The sequence below is a fragment of the Empidonax traillii genome, unplaced genomic scaffold (genome assembly GCF_003031625.1).
Source record: "Empidonax traillii isolate 1590-97213 ecotype Southwest subspecies unplaced genomic scaffold, ASM303162v1 scaffold1246:size530596, whole genome shotgun sequence".
NCBI lineage: Eukaryota > Metazoa > Chordata > Aves > Passeriformes > Tyrannidae > Empidonax > Empidonax traillii.
In genome coordinates, this window is record NW_020956439.1 from 315338 (window position 1) to 324453 (window position 9116).

Sequence of the window (9116 nt, forward strand, 5' to 3'; positions counted from 1 at the left end):
TGCTAAATATTTTCTCCCCTTATTGCAAAAATCTGTCAGTTAAATACATAAGGGACCACAAGGGCTTAGAGAGACTTTGAAAGCAGATCACATGTACAGTATCTTTCTCATGGCTCACTCTTTTTGAGAAGGTTTATGGGCTTTATGGCTGGTGTGAGACACACGACCCACTCCTGTTCTCTCTATGGAATAGTAGGTGCTCGGACAGGTAACTTCTGTTGCTACTGTCTTTTTTAATTTTTAATTTTTTTCAGTGTTCTAGGAATTGTTTTAAGCTGTACACTGCAGGATTTGTAACCAGGTGTTTACTGCTTTTTCCTTTGTTTTATTTCTTTAAACCTTTCTTAACAGATGAGGGTGACTTTTGGAGCATTCTGATGGTGGATCTTGGCCTGCTGTTAGAAGTCTCCAAGCCACTCATGTTTATAATTTGAGTTGAAAAGTTTTTGTTTTGTTTATTCATTTAAAACAATGACACAAATTAGGTGTGTGGATTTTGGGTGGGATTTGTTGTTGCTGTATTTTGTGTGACTTATTCTACCTTTTTTTACAGAAACGTGTTCTAACAGTTCACACTTTGTTACTGTTCTTTGCAAAACTTTTCAGGAGCCAAAAAAGTCAAACAATCCAGAGAAAACCCCTTCTCCCCTTTCCGATGGCAAGAGTGAGAACTTATGAAAAATCCTTGAGAATATTCCTTCCTAAACTTTTCCCCCCAGTAATGCAAGCGGGTAAAATGGTAAACGCAGCAGTTTGGTGACATCCAAAACCGACCTGTTGTCAGGTAAATTGAGACTTTTCTGCTCTTACTGTAATCTTCATAAATTTGCTAACTTGTCTGCCTTCCTTTCTTCCCATCAGTTCATTTTGGTGAAACTTGTTGAATGATTGCTTTAACTGTGATGTTTAGAGAAAATCCTACTTTTCTTCCTCAGTTCCCCTCCTTATGCTTGTTGACCTTTAAAAAAACTGTCATTGTCCTTTGCTTTACTCAGGTAAGACAGAAGTGAGTCCCCTCATGCGACTGTGTGAGGAATAGCTTTGTCATACATTCATTCCACTTCTTTGTCAGTTCAAGGTAGTTTGCCTTCAATTGTACTATTTTAGCGTAGATTTTTGAAAGGTATGTTGCTTTCCATTTGCCAAACGAACACAAAATATAACTCCATCAATTAGGAGTTGATAGGGATGAAAAAACTAGTGCTAAGAACGTTAAATCTATTAATATTCAATAGAGCAAGATCCTGTAAAGAGGGCAGATGGAAGAATACATGTGCTGAAGAAAAAGAGTGTTGGGCTGATTATTTCTGTTTGTGGAGGATGGGGGACATATTTTATGTTGTCCTTACTGCTATATCAAAGCACTTGTACATTTTATCCTTCTTTGGTAACTCAACTCCCTTAATCTCAAACTGTGTAAAAGTGCTGGGTACTTAATATTCTTTTACTTCTTTTAAGGAGGAGAATCTTGTATTTTACTCAGATATAAATATCAGACAATTGGAGTACCATTCCAAGTTGAAGAATATGAGCCTACAAACAGGCTTCCAAGTTTCCAAATGCAGTTTTCTATTTCTCATGACATCTGTAAAGAATTAGCACTTGTTTCAGATTATTTTTCTATGTATGCTAGTAACTCCTCTATACCATAATAAAATAGTCTACTTTTCATAGTCTCAATTTATATTTTCCTAAAACACAGCAAATTTATCAGCAATACCATAAACTGCAGCTTCAAATTAAGGTGGGAGGGAATAATTTTAGAGCCAAATTTTGCTCTCAATTACACTGAGATAAACCTGGAATCACTCTGTGAAAGTCAGTGGAGTGATATCCAATTTCACTGGTATAATTGAGTGTATAATTTGTGTCTTTAATTTTACTTGCAAGATAATTTTACAAACCTGTTATACTTATGTTTCCAATGCTTTTTCCTTTCAGACACACCCACTTCTTGCGTCTCAGCACTGGGCAGGCCTATTCCTTTATATGTGTATATTTTTGTGCATCAGCTGCTATAGGACACGGGTGTAACACTTTCAGGCATGTGGTTGGGTGTCTTTTTGGGGTTTGTAATGTCTAAAAATAAGAATTTCTTTTCCTCAGACTTATTAATGAATTCATGTTGGATCACGGTTTTGCATCTCTAACCTGATTTTAAATACATACAAGTAAAGGTTGTCTTGAAAGAAATACAGTACTAGTTCTTTGCAGTGTCTGCAATTGATCTTTGGTGGGGAGAGTTGATAAAAATGTACTGCATTCTACAAAAATGAATGTTTTGGTATTTAATGTTTCTTGAAAGGTTTTCTCTTTATGGAATGGCTTTCAAAGCCTTGTATTGATCTTGGTTGTGCCCAGTGCTTTGCCTAGTGTATGGGGAGATGTTGTAGAACTTGAATAGGCCATGAAATCTTAGACAAAGGATGATGATTATGTGCATGCTGAACACGAACTTCTTCTATATGCCCTTCTGCTGCAACAGAATAATAAAACTGGTAGGTGGCAGCAGCAGCAGCAGCAGCAGCAGCAGAAGAAACTCATGACTGGGACCTGAGAAACCTCCAGTACTGGGAGAAATGGATTGCAAAATACTAACTGGAGTAAGGGGAATGGAGGAGAAAGGCAGAGTCCCTGAACTGTCCCTTTGAATGGTGAGTCTAATTTACAGAATTCTAACCATCGAAAGACTGCCTGTTGTACAGTAGGCACATTGACCTATCTGATTTGGTCTTTGGTTACCTGATGTCCTAATTCTCATCTTTGATTCAACATTCCAGTTTTCTGTCTGCCTCTGTAAGGCACAATATATGTCTTAAAAAATTAAACTTCACCAAAATTGCTTCATCTTCAGAGTATTGAAAAATAAGGCTGGAAGGAATTTATCTAACCCATCCATTCTCTGCCCCACAGGAAGATTAATTATAGCTGTGCCATTGGTGAAATGCTAGTTTTAACCTAGTTTAAAAACCAAGGAATAAATGAGGAGGCTTCCACCATCTTTACCTGTGGAATTTTATTTTATGAAGGTGAAAATATCTTTACTGTTAGCCAGTGATCAACCTCATAGGCTGAGAGCTCATCTGCTTTTTTTGCTACTTAGAGAGCACCATATAGATGACATGACAGAAGCGTTAGAAGCACCATAATAGTAAAGAACAGTGTTCTTTATGGAGACTTCTTATATCTCAAGGTATGAAAAATAGGTTCAAATCACCAACAATTAAAATTCCTTTTGAAAGTGGGAAATACAATATATATATAACGTTTCTGACTTAGTGGATAACAGCTGGTGGTTTCAGCCACCTCTTCAGTTACTAGCTAGACCCATGACTCTAAAATTTTTTTGATTGCACATCCCTATCAGAAAAACCATTTTGAGCATGCACCCCAATATGTATTTTTTAGAGGTTATGTTCATGGATTGCTGCATACATTATAAAACTTACATAAAAACAAGAAATTAAAACAGGGTGAGATAGAGATCAAATTAACACTATTTAAAACAGTTACTTAGCCGTATTTATTAATGGTGAAAAAATATTTTCGCTCTGCAGCCTTATGGATTGTCTTGTGTCCCTCCCTGGGGAACATGCACTCCCATTTATGGACCACTGATCTAGACATCATAAAATACTTATTGTTGCAGATGTCATTAATATGTTCCACCATAACAGTACCTTCATTTTAAGTAAGTCTCCTATCAGAGATTAAAATGCTGACCTTTATTAGGAGGACTTCTCTTCCTGAAAAGAAAGTAAAAGAGGAGAGAACAGCAAGATATGGAAGAACTGATGAACTATCTGGCAGAAGAGAAGTTTGAATCTGGATCAACTGAAAATGCAGAGAAGCATGTCCAAGTGGATTGGGGAAAAAAGCTGTGTCCAGAATATGCAGAATACAGCAGTAACTTCTGTACTTTCATAAATGTTTCTTAATTGACTGACAGCTGAGTATTAGTTGATAAATTCAGAGTTCTGTTTCCTGTTGTTACATGGAGTAGTCACACTGAAATCAGGAACAGTGCTTATATGCAGGAACTAAACTGGATCTGAATTTTGATAGCCAGGCAACTAAATACTCTACAGTGCACATCAGGCACCACTCAGGACTATGGACAACTGATATGCTTTTCTCATTAGCTTCTCAGTTATCACACAGCCTTTGAAAGTATTATGTGGACCACAGGCTGGAAATCCCAGAACTAAATTACTGCAGAGTGAAAGGAGATGCATGTGCAAAGTGGAAAATATTTTGAATGGAGAACTGATTAAACCCTTGTTGTATATGATGAGCAAAGTCTGTATGTGAGAAGAAGTTCATAGGAAAGGGTTTTAAATTCAGTCAGGCTTGAGAAGTGAAGAGAAAGTAATTTCTGGTAGTAGAGGCAAAGGAGTCTGAAGCCTGTGTCAGTCTGTCATTGGAACAGAGATGAGACAGGGAAACAGTTTTTGCTGATACTGGAGCATTCTCAGCTGCTTTTGTAAGGAGGAATCTCACCAGAATTTCTGTATATAATATATGCTAAGCATACTAACCTTTGGGAGCTGGATTTCAAGAAGGAAAGCTGAAAGTGTTGATAGGAAAACTAACTGTAGTGCTTGCCTACTTGAATGGATAGTCATGTGAATTAAAGGTGTTACTGCATTGAGTTTAGATGACAGTAGTATTTGGGAAGAAGGGTGGCCATCTGGCCCTGAATGTGGGCCTATTTGCCTCAGTACAACTGTAACCTATTGCTTCTTAGCATGTTAAGGGGTAGAGGTATATAAATGTATCTTAAGTTTTTTTAATGAGTAAGGTGACTTAGAGTCAACTGGTCAGGAAAGATTTTTTTTTTTTTTTTTATAAACAAGGAGGCATTTAGAATACTGTCTCAGATCCCCCATGTTTCTGCATGTGGCTGTCAGTACAAAGGGGTTTGAGGTTTTTTTTCATTTAAATGTGACATAGCAAAGCATGCTGTTTTCTGTGTCTTTGATGTGGTAGAGATTTGAAGAATGCAGAATATTTCTATTCTTGTCATAGGCTTGCACAGGCAGGCAGGGGGGGTGACACCTATGTGAAAGAAGGGACTGGGTAGGATCCTCACCCTAACAGAAAGCAAGATGATGGATTAGGCTGACAGAAGAGTTAACATTTACATTGCACTCATGCAAGGCATTTTCAAGGTATTTCTGCATCCCTCTTTTGTTCCCTTTAGGAACAGTACAAGTGTTACTAGAATATACAGAGTCTGCATAGTAATATGTCAGCATATTAAGCTCTGCCAAGTCTCTGTGTGGGAAGGGCTTATAAAAGATTTGTGTGAATTTCTATGTGTCTGCTTTTTTATTTGGAGGTAGTTTGCTGTATGCAGATAAATACAGCACTCTTTCTTAGGGTAATAGATATTTTTTGTTTGTTTGCAGGGAGAGGAATGTGCTTGGGGAGTTAAATATGCCATTCTGTTATCCATTTCTATAGGAAGCAGAATGGTTGAGGGAGAGCAGTTAACATGCATAGGAACTGCACAACTAGTTATATCCCAAGTCTGGTGTCAGTCAAGTAGTCATTGATGTCGCTGGGGCAGAAGGCTTTTTGGTTTATCTTCTAATAAGGGCAGACAAAGAAGCATCTGAGAAAGAACTTTGAAAGTGTTGCATACATTGAATTGCATCTTTATCTTTTGTTGCCATTTCTTTTTGCTTTCAGAACTCCTCGATGTGCTTCTGTACGCATCACTTACCAAGAAAGTATTGGCTTCTGAAACGTCAGTGGTGCATAGGGCTGAGATTGGTTTAACAGGGTGTGGAATATAGATGTGGAGTGCTCTCTAAGAACAGTCAGCTGTGCTAATCTTGGCCTTGTCTGGATGGGGACAGAGAGTAGAAGTCTAAAATAGATTTTGCTGAGCTTTATGGTTTTTTTGTGATACACAAGTAGTATGTCAATAGTGACAAGTGTTTGTCAGTAGTGTCTTCTGTATCTGTAGACAGTGCAGTTGCTTTTGATCAACAATGAATTTTTAAATTTCCCTCATCATGTAATGCTTTTCATTTTCCCAAGTACACGTACTGTGTTATTTTAATCTGAGGTTTAATGTAATATGATAAAGATACAGTTTTCCAGCTCAGGTCTGAATTTTTTTCTTAGGCAGATTGCAATATGATTGAGGTTTTTCATGCATGAATGGAAAAGAGATTAAATTTTATTGGAGGTCATTGGATTTTTTTTAATAAAGTGTTCTAATCGGAAAAAACTAATTTCACAGAATCACAGAATCAGTTAGGTTAGGAAAGAGCTCTGAAACTGAGTCCTAACCTTTGAATGAACACCAGCATGTCAACTAGACCATGGCCCTAAGTGCCGCATCCAGTCTTCTCTGTCATGGTGACTCCACCACCTCCCTGGGCAGCTCATTCCCATGCTTGACAACCCTTTCTGTGAAGAAATTCCTCCTGATGTCCAATCTGAACAAAATGCATTGTTGTAATAAATAAAATTAAATAATAAATAAATAAATAAAATTTATCACATTTATGAATTCTCAGGCATATATACTAATTTCCAGAATTTATTGGGACAATCCTGCTTGTACAAATTAGCCTTTGTTGTCAGAGAGGGAGGAAAAGTCCATACCATATTAGCCAATAACCCAAAGCTACCTCTTTGGGCAGCCACGCATTTTTTCGATGCAGATTTCCTGGAAGCAGTGGTACTACTGGGCTTCCTTGATGCTTAGTTTATTTGTGTTGTAAAATACTTACATTCTGGGGAGAGAAGAACCGGAGAGGTGAAAACTGTACACAGGGTTACATGGACTGAACATGAAGGTACTATGAAGCAGAGAGAGAGGACTAAGCAGTAGCTGCATACACAGGTGTCCTCTTGGTTCTATCCTGTCAATGTAGTGGGAGGCCAGGGGTCAAGATGAATGTTTCAGTTGTCTTGATGAGGAATGGGAACGTCGCATTGACTGTTTGTGCAACTGCTTCACATCTGTAAATATTTCATTTACAAGAAGTCTGATTTGCCCAAGGATGTATGTGCAGGTTCCCTTCGTCGCTGCTACTGTGCAAAGCACTGCCTGGCGGTCTTTATTCTCTGGATTTTTTCTGTTCAATGGTGTTGCTTATTAAGTCTGAAACTTGTATTTTGAGAGTTTCAAGAGGAAACCGGGTCTGCTTTTGTGTATATTTTCCCATGCATCTAACAAACACAAGGCCAGCAGAAACAACACAAATGTTATGGTTACTTTCCCCACCCATCTTTACAACAGTATATGGGAGGAGTAGTGCAATTGTAATGTGATGTAGGAATACTTGTCCATGCCTGAATGGAAATGTTTGTTTACTGGATGGCAAATACTGAAGCTTTATCAGTGGGAGAACTAGGCAGGAAGAGTCTGCAGTTTGACTTTGCTAAACTTTTATACAATTTTTCCTCCACATGAAATATTTCCGCAGGAGCCTAATGCGTGCGAAAGATGCTGGATCACCAGTTGCAGAGATTGAACTCTACCCACTGGAAAGGTAACAGGAACTAGATTTTATCTTTGAGAACACAGCCTTCACTGCATCTCACTCCTTGACCTGGAAAGACCTTTTCCAAGGTCAGAAGAGCAGTTTGGTACCCATGGCTCAGTCCTTGACGTGTCTGTAACGCAGCTATCAAGGAAGCCAGATAGGTGCTGGGTACAGAGATTTTTTTTTTTTCATGATGGTTCCTTGAATTTCTGGTGTTCGTATTTTGGGGCAAACACTAACTTTTTTAATGGTTTATTTCTTTAGGTTTTTCTGCAGCAACAGGAGGTCGTCTTTTGCCTCTCGTGGGGACATTTAGCCTTTTGATAATGCCTCCATCACAATGAAGGGAAGAAAGGATGGACCAGCAATGATGTGGAATGGAGTGATGTCCACACATGGCGTTAAAAGTCATTATGATCCCTGTCCTAATAACATGGAGAACTGAATAAAGAGTTTAATTGTAGCTCATGAGAGTGTGAGTTCTTTTTGGTATCTTTTGCACCACCTCCCCTTTCTGAAGTGCTGGCTAACTTCAGAAATCTATTCATCTTGTATCAAAGCTGCAGCTAAGCCAGAAAAGTAAAACTTGTTGGATATTTTTCATTATATTAACCTTTTTTATCCTCTAGGAATTTAGTTTGTAAGAGTTCTAAAATACTTTATATTGACATGAATAATCTTCCCAAATGCCTTGGAAACTTTAGCATCAGGCCTTTGATGTTATGTTATGACTTCACCTGAGTCACTGAGAATACAAGTCTTACGAGTTTTAAAAGTAAAATCATACCATACTGATCATACTATACTGAAAGCTTTGATGACTGCTAGAGAAAAATAGAGCTGCAGCTCAGTTAATCTGCCAGAGATAATATGCCTTTGGATTTTGACACCACAGTGGCAGGGCTTGTCGTAGACATCGTCGTGTAAATTCTCACTATCTGTTGTTTCTGAAGAGAGCTAGTCTTTCAAACCACGGGTTATAGATCTTGCACATGGCTCTCTTGGTTTGTTGTTAGTGAAGCACTGTAAAGAATTAAATATATACTGATAGCCTTTCTACAATGTGCCTACTTGGAATTGTGAATTAAAAAAGGGAATCAAGATACTGAGTTGGTACATTATCAGTAAACACCTCTTGTTCTGACATTCTTCCTCTTCATTTCATGGATATTAATTTCATGTAAATTTTAGTTCCTGTTTTCTGTGTGCTTGTTCTAGTTATTCACATGTGGATGGAAACTAGGAATGTGACTGGTACTTTGTCTGCAGCTATGCCTTTCTTCCAATAGCTGCAGTTCGTGGTTGCTTTTTTTGCAGATCTGTATGTCAAACTGTGCCTCTCGTAGCATGCTCTCTGTTACTTCTGTAAGCAGGTGAAATGGCTGCCACTGCAGACTAGTGGCCATTTTATCTCTTGGTTCAGTGCTTGGGAGTGTGCTGATGCATATGCTAATTCTTCCATAAATGCTGTTGTGTCATTCTCCTTAATATTTCATGTTTCAAAAGTAAAACAGCTGAGAACTTTTCTGAATTCCTTCTGAGTTTCATATATCCCATCTTGCTAAGACAGTTCCGGGCCCTATCTGTATTTCAGTTCTCTTGCTTTAT

The 9116-nt window shown here is 38.1% G+C and overlaps 1 long non-coding RNA gene across 1 annotated transcript; it reads left to right on the forward strand.

Annotated features, from left to right (window-relative positions):
* The first annotated feature begins 2231 nt into the window (after positions 1-2231).
* On the forward strand, positions 2232-7971 carry LOC114069343. The gene is made up of 3 exons (XR_003573759.1): positions 2232-2654; positions 7449-7514; positions 7773-7971. It is a non-coding gene; the product is annotated as an uncharacterized LOC114069343 (long non-coding RNA).
* Positions 7972-9116: the final 1145 nt, after the last annotated feature.